Genomic DNA, 13,818 nt, shown 5'->3' with positions numbered 1-13,818 from the left:
AATATCTGTCCAGCTGAGCCTTAAACTTATTTAGGTTATCAACCTCCACCACAAGGGATGGAAGTCTGTTCCACCAACCAACCACCCGCTGGCTAAAGACAAATTTCCGCACGTCTATCCTACATCTGTCTTTCCTTAATTTGAATTTATGCCCTCTCAGGTGATTTTTCTCAGCTAGAGGAAGAATCCCATCAGCATTGAGCATGCTTAAACCATTCAAGGTTTTTATACACCTTTATCAGATCACCTCGCTGGTGCCTAGTCTCCAGACACTGTAATTTGCAAAACTTAAGCCTTTCTTCATAAGAGCACCCCTTTGTTCCATTCACTAATCTTGTTGCCCTTCTCTGTACTCGTTCCAGCAGCTCTACACCCTTCTTGAAATGAGCCGTCCAAACCTGTATACAGTACTCTAGGTGTGGCCTGACCATTGCCTTATACAAAGGAATAATCACCTCCTTATCCCTGCTAGAAAAATTCCTATATATCATTGACAATACACCATGAGCTACTCTTGCAGCCCGTCTGCATTGCTCAGAAAACTTCATATTCGCCTGCACAACCACCCCCAGGTCCCTTTCATTCTCTACCCCTGTCAGTGTAGTACCACAGAGTTGATACATTGCTCTGGGCTTGCTGTTTCCCATGTGTAGTACTTTACATTTGTCAATGTTAAACTTCATTTGCCACCTCTCAGCCCATCTGCTCAACCTTTCCAGATCCTGTTGCAGCAGCATAGTGTCAGCAGTGTCCTTGACAACTCTGCCTACCTTTGTATCGTCTGCAAACTTCGACATTAAGCTTGACATATCCTCATCAATATCATTTATGAATACAGAAAACAATAATGGACCCAACACTGAGCCCTGAGGGACTCCACTAATAACATTAGTCCACGACGAGCAGTGTCCATTGATTACCACTCTCTGTCTCCTTCCCCTCAGCTACCCCTTTATCCATAGCAGCAATTTGCCTCCAATGCCCCACTGCTCCAATTTGTGCAGCAGTCTTCCAGGTGCAACAGTATCAAAAGCCTTTATAAGATCCAAGTATATAATATCAAAGTTATTCCCTGCATCCAGTTCCTTTGTGACTGCATCATAGTATCCAATCAAATTGGTCAGGCAAGATTTCCCCTTAACAAAACCATGCTGTGTCCGAGTTATAGCTCAAGTCTTGTCTAGATGATCCTGCAGTGCTTCTTTAACTAGTGCCTCCATTAATTTTCCTGGAACAGAAGTTAAGCTCACAGGTCTATAATTACTTGTGTCAGCCTTTGATCCTCCTTTGTGAATTGGGGTGACATTTGCACATCTCCAGTCTGTGGGTACCTCCCCTGAGTCCAAGGAAGCTCTCATAATTATGGCTAAGGGTTTGCTTACTTCCATTAATATAACTGGATAGATCCCATCCACCCCGGATGCTTTCTTGTGTTTACTTTCAACAATTTCTCCTCCACTTTACTCTCAGTTATTACAAGATTCTCTAGCTTACTGCTAGAGTTGAATACACCTCTGGCTTTCCCCTCGCTAAATAACTCCTCATGTGTGAATGTCGATGCAAAATATTCATTTAGTTTGTTAGCTACCTGAGCAGGATCATCAACAGTTGACCCATCGATATCAAGTGGACCAATCTGATTCATCCCCTTCCTTCCAGAGTTTACATAAGTAAAGAATTCTTTGCTGTTTTTCTTTGCATCCCTTGCCGAAGATTTCTCGTAATCTGCCTTCGCCTGCCTAACCTCCTTTGTAACTTGGTTACAGATCAACTTGTATATATCATAGGCTTCTGTGTCATGTGTTAATTTGTATGTATCCCATGCATGTTTCTTCTCTGCCATATGCCTCATCAGTTCATCTGACATCCATTTAGGCCTAAACCTTGAACAATATTTCTTAGTTGGTATGTATAGCCTAGTAGCTTCCAAGATAAGTTCTTTGAATGCTTCCCATTTTGCATTTGAGTTGGTAACATCATCAGTTGGTCCCACTGTATAAAATTTAAATACTGTCTCAGTCCATCGTAGTCGCCTTTACGAAAGCAATAACCCTTCCGTTTACCCCTAATGGTAGTTACCTCTTTGAATAAATCCCACTTCAGCACACTGTGATCACTGCCACCTAGTGGTTCATTTATCTGCAGATTCTTAATGCATGAAGAATCAGTGCTGATAATCAAATCAAGAGTATTACTCCCTCTAGTTGCCTCCTGAACATGCTGATGTAGAAAACAATCATCCAATAAATCCACAAAAGCCTTGCTAGTGTGTGAGTGACCAGCCCCCAAATTCCAGTCAATATCTGGGAAATTAAAATCTCCCATTATAAGACTCTCTGATTTACTGGCCCACTCTATTTCCCTGTACAGTGTCTTATTATACTCAACAGAGTCATTAGGCCTATAGCACAACTCTCAATTTTGATCTCCCAATGCTTATGTCACACCAAACTGACTCGACACTGCACTGTCCAGCGATGTCCACTGGTTCACTTCCTTGGATTTTATGTATTTCTTAACTAATAGCATAACCCCTCCTCCTTTCCTATCCAGTCTATCCTTTCTGTAGACATTGTACTTCCCAAATTCCAGTTCTGCATTCCTTATATCTGTGTGACACCACGTCTCTGATATCCCAACAATATCTGCCTTTGATGTTTTGAGCAATACCTCAAATTCATCAAATTTATTTACTAAACTCCTAGCATTGGTGTACACGCAAGTATACATGCACCTATTTCTATTCTTAGCTGCCCTAACACAACCCATGTGTTTACTTGTACCGCAATGACTCCCAGCAGTCTCTGAAATATCCTGCATCTTGTTTTTCAGGCTTCTGCTCTTTCCAATAGAAGCAGTGAAAGAATCTCTTTCACCTCTGCCAGTGGCTACTGTTAATCTATTCGTCTTTGTCTCCCCCCAAGCTAGCAGTTTTCCGACCCACCTAACACTACCTCGATAGCATCAGCAAATATTCTTGCACCCTTTCTATTTAAGTGTATCCCATCCCTGTAGAAGCAATCTCTCCTGTTAACAAGTATAGTCCAGGCTGAAAAAATTCTACCCCTTGAGCCTTGCACAATCTTTCCAGGGCCGAAGTGATCGACAAGGCTCTCATCATATACTCCCTCCTATCGTGTCTGGGCAGAATTGCAGACACTTTCAAATTCAACCCTATTTCACGGCTTTTTTTCAACAGTGACCTGTACTTGTTAAGCAATTCTGCCGGTCTCCTACTCTTGATATCATTAGTGCCAACGTGTACAACTATATCACCTTTTCTTTTGTATATATTTGTTTTGTAAGTTGCTTGTAATTAACTGATTAATAATTCATACAGTTTCATGTTTTTGAAAATAGTGCCTAAACTGCTGGGCATAGCAACTTTGAATGAAAGTTGCAGTTTTGGTGAAAGTACGATTACCATAATTAAGTATCAAAACATTAAGTTATGTTTTTTTTTTATGAGTTTTGGCTAAATTTTCTATAAACTCTATGTTTAAGTCCTTCAGATATCAGATAGGCTTGCTTGACTACGACAGCTATCGTTAGACTGATTGGCTTGAGAGGAGTTCTCTGGAGCTTAGGTTTATCTTTATTGGCTAGTTTTTGATTTAACATTATCTGATGGTTAACTTGAATATGTTAAAATTACTTACACTACGTAATGGATTTTGATTGGAAAATTATTTTAAAGAGCGATTATTTGTTCCACTTGAGTGATAATTGTTTATTTAGACGGCCAATATGTAGTGATTGAGCAAATCCCAACTTTTTTTTTTATTTTTTTTATTTCTCCTCCTGGTTTAGCTCCTGGAAGAGCCAGGAGCCTCTTCTTTCTTTCTCATTTTTATTATTATTAATACACCACGGGTACTTCTCTGGTTTTTTCTCCCTCGTGGTTGAACCGCCAGGAGCCACTTCTTTTTTTATATTAATACACCACCGGAATTTCTCTCTCTCTTTTTTTTAACTCCTCTGCAGAGGAATCGGGCCATCTTTTTGGCAATATCAGGTGGGTCCGTCTGGAAATGAGACACTAGAACACAGTGTAGAGTGTGTTTAGTGTCAAACGGCACCAGAGGTTTCTCCCATCACCGCATATTATACATTGCGGGTGTGAAACAGAACAGTGTCAATGCCAGAGGTTTAAAGGTATATGGATTTTGTATATGTGTAGTGTCGTGTACCGTTGTTCCTCTGGTCATTTAGCCGATGGGCCCCGAATGGGTCCCAACGTTGCCCACATTCCACCCCGTGGAGGCAGACCAAGTACACCAGTATTATAGTTATTTAATCTGGCAGGTCCTGCCACACAATTGGGACTGGCCCACCTTCGTGGTGTGGACGAGTAACCAGGATCATCTCTCCAGGTAACTGATGCTTCTGGGTAGCCAAGTGGCCAGACATATCATACATGCAAACCTACACTACTCACATATGTACCCTTTTGCAGTAGTATTGTTGTTCATGGAGATATGAGGGGGAGATGAACTGATGTTCTAGGAGCCACTCTTCACAAAAACACATGTCCACATACCCATGTAAGTTGTGTTCATGCTAGACCTCTGCAGTGACTATGACTAATGGCCATGGGAGGCTTCATAGGCACTTCCGTGGGCATCCTTTTTGAGACCATGCTTTGCTCTTCCTAGCTGGCATGGTGTAGGAGGCTGATCCAACCCTGGGGTGGGAATCAGAGACACCTCACAGTTGTCGTTTTCATTCATGTAGGGCACCCGGTACTACATGAATGATGAACTATTTTTCTTCTCCTCTAGGGGAGGGGAAAAATAAACCGCTTAAACCCTTCCCTCCTCGCTTTCAGGGTGTGGATGGGTTTCCACACCCTGGGGGCTCCGTCTGTTCCCCTCTTTCTGGCAGGTGGGTACCTATGCTTTATCTATCTCTCTCTGCCTCTATCCTCCCTTGCTTACCTCCATACTATTCATACTAGCTTCCCTATGCTCCTCGGCAATAAAATTTATTTATATTTTATTTTTCTTGCACCCTCTCAAGGTTCGCTCTGCTAGCGCCCTTATCCCTATTACTTACCTCGCTTCCTAGTGCCACTGGACAGTAACTGGAGTGTTCCAAGGATTAGGCTAAGAGGCCAAAAAAAAAAAAAAAAAAACATACCAACACAACCTAACATTAACACTAGAAAAAACCTCATTAGCTCATACAATTCAGCCTTTACAGAGTTTTATAATCTTCACAGAGTTTACACATGGAGTTGGGATAAGCCTCTGGTGCCGCATTACCCTACGTACGTGATAAGCAACACGGCATGCAAATCGAGCTCCAGCAATCATTATGTGCGCGAGTGAGGAACAACTGACCAATTGTTAGGTCAGAAACTCACCCTTGCGATGAACTGATTTCGAGGCATTATCAAATTGACATTCACCGTCAATCTCAACCAAATACGCAGTACCACTTCCTTCTTGGGATCACAGGAGCATGTAGAACAACATCGATCCCAGCATTGCAAATAATTTCCGAATGACTCCTACTAGATTTGCACGCTGGTGTGCAAAACTTAAGGACCAGTCAGGTTTTCGTCTGTAGCTTCCCAGAGCTGTGACCTGGATATGGGAAAAGTATACCAAAGGAACCTCATAACGTACAGAAATGATGAAGGAAACAACACCGACGCAACAACGGAAACAAAACAGAACAGTACAGAGGGACTTTATTCAAAGCAACGTAGCACTGGCTGTCATGATACAGATACATCACTGCCAAAGGTGGAACAAAGGGAAGAGGTGGTCCTCAGTAGGAGTTATGGCAACCCCCTAATGTCAATGCAGGCTTTGTATAGCCTGTCCATACTTAGAACAATGTTGTTGATAAATTCTTGCAATAACACCGTCCATTCCTATTTCAGCGCCACCTTCAGCTGGTAAACATTTTCTAGTGGGTGTGGACGTGCCGTTACGGGTCTCCCCAGAACTTCCCATATGTGTTCGATGGGATATAGATCGTGGAACGGGCAGGCCAATCCATACGAATAAGTCCTCACTTTCCAAAAGCATATCAACAGCTGCAGTTCGATGGGATGTGGCGATATCATCCATAAACAAGAACTCGCGGTCAATGGCACCTAGGAACAGACGCACATGGGAAAGGATTACATCAGTACAGTAGCATGCACTGGTTACAGTATTGCCTTACAGTATCTGGAGTTGTGTACTTTTTTTTTTTTTTCGTGTACATCCAAGATAACGCCTCCCCAGGCGAGAACACCTCAACCGCCATACTGTTCCCTATCAGTGATATTTGGAAAGTGATACTGTGTGCCAACCTCTCACCAGATTAGCTGACGTCCGGAATCGCTGCTGAGAATGAATCTACTCTCATCAGTAACGAGTACCTTAAGTAATGATTTTGTGGTTGCAACATTTAGAAATATTATTATTTTTATTATTATTAGCCATATTTCCCTAAGATTAAGGAAATATGGGGGGGGAGTCAGAAAAAGGATTCTTTTCTATTCTCCCCTCTCTTTCTCAGGATAACTTGGCAATTTTTTTGGACGGTGCAGCATAAGCTTCAGGCTTCCTTGCACCATAAGGCTAATATAATAATAATTGAGAACTAACTAAATAAATAAATAATTAAACCACTGGACATAAGCCAAAGCTAAACAAGTCCACCTCCATAGATGGATGATGTCGCAGCTAAATATTATTCATACTGCATCGAGTGTGGCGCAAGATAAAGTCACACGCGTTCAGGCCTGAGGCAGAGGGTTTGGTTCGAAAAGTTGGAGAGAGTCTCCCGTGCAAGACAGTGAAACAAGTGGCGCTTTTCCCCATAAGGCTACCACAAGAGAAGGGCAAGACCATCCAGCCCCACCAACTGGAAGTGTTTCCTGCGCAACTGCGCTAGTGACCACCCAGGAAGGAAGAAAAGGCTAACACATGAAGTGGAGCCTTGAAATGAATACATACATCATGCGAGCATACATGAAATAACCAGGCTAGAGACCGATATGACAATGTACAGAACGCGACTACATACGAAGTATTTAAAACGATACCCGGATATTCAGATCACCGAACAGCGATTAGCAGACCAGAGACGGACCATCGTCACGAAGAACTTAATAGCTCCTGCCATCTTGGAAAAAATCAAGCAGCATGTCAGTGATCTGCTACAGAGCAAAAAGAATATGGTCAATATGGAACCAGAGGAGGAACAGCATACCATGGAACCGGAGGAGGAACAGCATACCATGGAACCGGAGGAGGAACAGCAAGAAGAAATACAACCCAGAGTAGCTGATGTGGAAAGAGACGAAGTTATGCTATCCAGAATAGAAGATGAGTGGAAGAAGGCCCTAACAGAATTCGAAGGAATGGACCCCATAAGAACCCATATAATACCTAAGCAGAGGCCAAATAAAATCCTGTGGAGAGTAACAGCCCACCTCAATCGGCAAATAATGCCACATTACATTGACAACAATGGTGCAACACTGGAGGCTATCCACACAGCCATATAGTGTGCTGCCATAGCAGCCACTAGGATTAATGGAAAAGAAACGAGAGACCAGCAGCAAAAGATCCGAAAACAGAAGGAACCTCCAGCTTGGGAAAGAAGACTTCAGCAGAAGATAGAAGAATTAAGAGTGAAGATAGGTCAATTGACCTAGTACCAACAGGGTAATAGAAGTAAGAAATTGATTGGAAAGGTGAAGAGCATCCTCAAGAGAGACAGCGCCCACAGCAAACATGAGATCAGAAATCAGAGAATAGGAGAATACTTAGACACACTGAAGCAGAACCTTCTCGCACTCAGGAAGAGACTAAACCGATGCGATGAGAGCTTCCAGAGGAAAATAAACAACCGAATCTTCGATGAGGACCGAAGAGCTTTCTACAGGAAACTGGGTGAAGATGAGAAAGCAGGAAATGGATCAACAGAGAAGAAGACGATCAAAGAGTTCTGGGGAAATATCTGGAGCAGTGAAGTAAGAGATAACAGCAAAGCACCCTGGGTAGAAGTAGAACGGAAGAAAACGAAGGACATACAAGAGATGAGAGATTCGAGAATAAGTAAAACAGTCGAACAGGAACACCCACAACTGGCCAACCCCTGGAATTGATAACATCCACAACTACTGGTACAAGAAGCTCACCTGCACACACAAGCACCTAGCAGAGCAGTTCACTCCAATGATAAGACACCCGGAGACTATCCCGAAGTTTCTTATTGAAGGAGTCACATATCTGAAGCCTAAAGACGAAGATACAAGAAATCCGGCAAAATGCAGGCCAATCACATGCCTCCCAACGATGTACAAGATCCTGGCCATCTGCATAACTAAGAAGATATCAGACCACTTAGAGAGTCAGAACATAGTGGCCGAACAGCAGAAAGGATGCAAGCGGAGGAGCAAAGGATGCAAGGAGCAATTAACCATAGATGCCGTAGTTATGGAGTAAGCCTTCAAGAAGCACTACAACCTACGCGGCCTACATCGATTACCGCAAGGCCTTCGACTCCGTACCTCATAGCCGGCATAGAGACCCCTGAAGATCTACAAGGTCAATCCGGTAGTGACAAACTTCCTAGGTGCAACAATGGCGAAATGGAGTACCACCATTAAGGTCGAAAACATCACAACCAGGCCAATCCCCATTAGAAGAAGAATCTTTCAGGGAGATGCTCTGAGCCCACTATGGTTCTGTCTAACACTCAACCCGCTATTCCCGCTATCTACCATGCTCAACAATAACAAGTATGGATATAACCTGAAAGAAGGAATAAAGAACCTGTACACCCTCACCCACCTGATGTACATGGATGACATCAAGCTCTTCGCGGAAACCGAGAAGCAACTCCAGCAACTACTTCGGATCACCAAAGAATTTAGCAAGGACATCAGGATGGAATTTAGTCTAGAAAATTGCAAGACCCACACACTGCACCAGGGATAATTAGTTGGCCTAAACTACCAGCTGCTGACTGGTAAAGAGATCGAAGCTATGACAGAAGGAGAGTCCTAAAAATACCTAGGGATGATGCAGGCTCAACAGCAGGCTCAGCACAAAGAAATCAAGAAGTGCCTGACCAAAAAATATCATCAGAGACTCAGAAGCCTGCTGAAAGCAAAATTGAACAGAGGGAATACAATTAAAGCCATAAACACCTACGCAGCTCCAGTACTAACATACACATTCGGGGTCATAGATTGGACTAACACCGAGCTAAAAGATATCATGCAAAAGACAAGGACAATGATGACCAAGAGTTGCCAACATCACCCAAAATCAGCAGTGAGGAGAATAAGAATACCTCGGAAAGAGGAAGGAGCCTGATAGAACAACAGAAAACAATGATAGTTAAACAGGATTACTTCGAGAACAACACAGCACCACTCCACCTGGCCATAAGAAAGAAAGATAAGTGGTAAACCCCACTCACCTAAGCGAGGAAACCGTTCCCGCGTAGGTGAGTGGGGTATACCCACTCACCTACGCGGGAACGGTTACCAAGAAACGAAGTTAGAAATATGGGCAAAGAAGGCACTCTATGGCAGACACTACAATGACCTCCATCAAAATCACATCGATAACATTGCTTCCAATGCATGACTCACAAGCGGGACGCTCTTCCCCGAGACTGAAGGATTCATGTTGGCCATCCTAGACCAGGAAATCAACACCAGAAACTATAGAAAATACATCGCAATGGAGCCCAGAATATCAGATGATACATGTCGATGATGCCACCTGGCCTCAGAAACGACCCCAACACATCACTGCAGGGTGCAAGGTGATCACCCAGACTGTGACCACTCATAGACACGACCACGATAATACATCAGAAGCTAGCGAGGAAATACCAGTTGACCAAAGGAAGTATACCATACTACAAGTATGAACCTCCAGGCAGTACTAGAGACCTGTACCCACAAGCTGTACTGGGACTGTGCCATAATAACGGACAAGACCATCCCGCACAACAGATATAACCCTTGTGGACAAGATGGAAAAGGCTACCTACCTGATTATTATAGTGGTGCCGAACACTAGCAATATCCAGAAAACCCATGAGGAAAAAATTAGGAAGTACACGAAACTGAGACATGAGATATGGCATATGCATGAAATATCAACCATCCCAATCATCGTGTCAACCACCATTATGGTACCAAAGATTCTACATAGCAGCCTAGCAGAAATAGGTCTCCCAGAGAACACCTACAAGGAACTCCAAAGTCGCAATCCTGAACACCTGTAGGTTAGTCAGAGATTTCCTCGACCGACAGTAACACCAGACATTACAACCACACTGTGTATTTGGTAGCAGTACCCGTCACGCAGTGGAATGCCCCAATCAAGGAGAAATAATATAAGAGCAACAACAATAATAATAATAATGGGCGCAAAGGCCCAGTGGTTACGACACTGGACTACCAGCCCGATGGACTCGGGTTCGAATACCGCCATGGCGGAAGCGAATGCGGCTCCATCACACTGGGAGACTGGTATAATAATAATAGTAATAAAAAATTAATAAAATAAATAAACATCGTCAAAGTTGCTCCAAGGGGCCAACCTACCCCAAGGTCGGAGCGGCGGCTAAGGCAGATTGTGGCATCATCTGGTGTCACTCATGAGAACTACAACTGGACATAAGCCGAAGCTAAACAGGTCCACCTCCAATAATGGATGATGTCGCAGAGAAATATTAATCATACTGCATCGAGTGTGGTGCAGGATAAAGTCACTTGCATTCAGGTCCGCTAGGCAGAGGGGTCGGTTCGAAATATCAGAGACGGTCTCCCGATGAAAACAATGGAGCGAGTGGCGCTGTCCCCCGTATGGGTACCACAAGAGAAGGGCAAGACCATCCAGCCCCACCAACTGGAAGTGCTTCCTGCACAACTGCACTAGTTATCACCCAGGAAGGGAGAACACGCGAACGCATGAAATGGAGCATCGAAAAGAATACGTACTTCATGCAAGCATACTACGAAATAACAAAGCTGGAGACCGATATAATAATAATAATATAGTGCAAGGAAGCCTGGGGTGTATGTTGCACCAGCTAAAAAAATTTCCGAGTTATCCTGAGAGAGAGAGAGAGAGAGAGAGAGAGAGAGAGAGAGAGAGAGAGAGAGAGAGAGAGAGAGAAAGTCAGAAGTAGAAGGGAATCACCAAGAAAGAGAAGAATGATGATATCCAGCTCAGTATCCTGGGTATACCAAGCTCATTCTCACCAGATGTGAGACCCTGGGAGTATTAGTCCTTAAGTTTTGCACACTAGTGTACTTAATGTGGACTTGACGGAAACTGCAGGAACGGCGTAACGAACATATTATGTCCCTGGGATGCACGGCTGTCAGGAAAAAATGTACTGTCTTCATGGGTAGCATAGTTAGTGATTATAATCCTCTTCCCCCTCACCTTGGATGAAAAATAAAGGCCTGGTTCGAATTCTGTCAATAATACAAGGAACTTTTATGAACTTTTTTTCACTACATGGCTAAGTTCGTCGTTCTGATGCGAGGGTCGCTAGGTTTATTTCCTTGAAACTCAGATGTTTTGTCTAACAAAACAGGCAAGCTGACAAGAGAACGAACATAATTTATAAACATAAGACACACGAGTAGATGAAGTAATTCTCAGCTGGCCTTAATAAGACAGTTTCTTTTTTATACACAGATTTACAAGAGGTAATATTCATCCTTCTAATATTTACTGTTCTGTAATTCAATGGTACTTTAAATACTCATATGCTAGTGACTCCCCTGATAAGGATCCAGTGTACATTTTGAAACTAGATCTTCAACTGAATCCTATTCCAGCCCCTCGTCGGCAGCACAGTTAATAAAATCGCTGTTCTTTCCACACTTAGTCGATCTCAGGCGAGAGTAGCATGGTTTTTTCTGAGGTAAACTAGCTCTTAATTCGTCTAACAAACAGACAATTGACCACAGAACACACACAATTTACAGACAGTATATACGATGCAATATGGCCTTAGTCGCTGATGGTCCTAAAAACCTTACTACTACAACAACATGCTATTAAAGTAACATTGAGCCAGTGGCGTAGCCAGAGGAGGGCGAAGGAGGAAGTCCGTCCCGGGCGGCACTTTTCACGTGAGACACAATTTTATTTTTCGACGATTCTTTTATTTATGTTAACTTAGTAATTTTTATTACTTAATTAACAGAAAAGCAAGAAAAATAAAATTTTAGAACGTTGGAATTAAAGTTTTACTTCAAAAATAAACGTGGTGTTTTAATTTATTTCCCTATACGTCGTTTTGACTTTTTGTAGTATTTTTGGGAGAAGGACGGCAAACTCAGAGATCGCCCAGGGAGGCAAAAGCTACTGTACTAGCTCAGTACAGCATTTAGAGTAGTAGTAATAGTGGCATGTGATGCAAGAAAGCAAGTGTATGTGGGCAGATGGGCTAAGAAGTGGCAACTGAAGTTTAACCTTGATAAATGCAAAGTACTGCATATGGGTAGAATTAACCTGAGAGAAAAGTTATGTATTATGCTTTACAGTTACATTTGTACAATTTTTAATTATTTATTGCCTTACTAGAAGAGAATTTCTTCGCTAAAAAATATATACCAACCCATGGAGCTACTGAAACACCAAAATTAAAACCCTGATACGATATTCGCGCTAAATCGCCAATACAAAGTCTTTAAGTCCTAACTTACAAAATCGCTAGCTAAATGTAATAAAAGCTAAGGAAAGCGACTAGGCCTATTAAACGATTTCTTGAACAAAATATGTTAATGAAGTAAAAAAAAAAAAAATGGCAATTTTTTCCAAAATACTTTCAGTTTTCAAGAGTTCAAAATTCTTCCCTTATTTTTTTCAGCAGATATTATTACATGATTTTTTGGAATGCATAACTTAAGAAACTATTTGATACTTATCATATACTACAATGTTTTGAACTTTGCGATACAAGATAAAAGTATTTATTAGTACTTCGGCAGCCTTTTCCACATGAATTACTTTTAAAAATAAATTTGTCACCAGATCGAAGTATTACAAATTTTTTACAAGTGCATACCAATTTTAAATAATATACTTTATTTGTAGAATAATAATTTTTTCATCAAATTAATTATAAATAATTAAAATAAAATTATTTTAAAAAAAAAAAACACGCTTTGGGTAATTATGCAAGCCTACACAGCTATAGTTGATTTTTAGGAGCGACTTGGACCATACGCGTGGGTTCAAGGGCCAATTTGCACCTTGTGCAGGCTGACGAACTCCGAAAACAAACGGAAAACCTACCCCATCTGTCTTATAACGGCTAACTACAAGCCTCGATTGAAGAGACCTTTATAAATTCTTCCAGTCTTCGACGAGATTCACTGGAAGGACAAGCCTACATAAAAATTTGAAGTAAACTTAAAATCTAAATTTTGAAATTGTGAATAATTATGTTATTACTCTTAAATCAATTTATATTTTTATTTATAAGTACAACGATCAACCGCTTGCAAATCGTGGTTTTAAATTTCTAGTTCTGGATCTTTTGACACTGATAAGGTCCAAAACTGGAAATCAGAAATCTAAGCATGTAAATAGTTATCACAAAAGTCTAACTAGTCATTTTTTTTTTAATGAATAACATTTAAGAAACAATTTTTTCTTTGTTATAAAATAATTTAAAAAGTGTGTTATGTGAAAAACTCTCAGGATTTTTTTATTTTTTTCACCGCAGATTTTTAAGTACAGTACTTATCTAATCTGTGGCTTTCACTACATCATCCATAATCTATTCGGAGCTTTGAAAACGTGGCAGCTCTATCCATAACTA

The sequence above is a fragment of the Mastigoproctus giganteus genome, chromosome 10 (genome assembly GCF_048544385.1).
Source record: "Mastigoproctus giganteus isolate SK-2022 chromosome 10, ASM4854438v1, whole genome shotgun sequence".
Taxonomy (NCBI): Eukaryota; Metazoa; Arthropoda; class Arachnida; order Uropygi; family Thelyphonidae; genus Mastigoproctus; species Mastigoproctus giganteus.
This window is presented reverse-complemented; position numbering follows the sequence as displayed.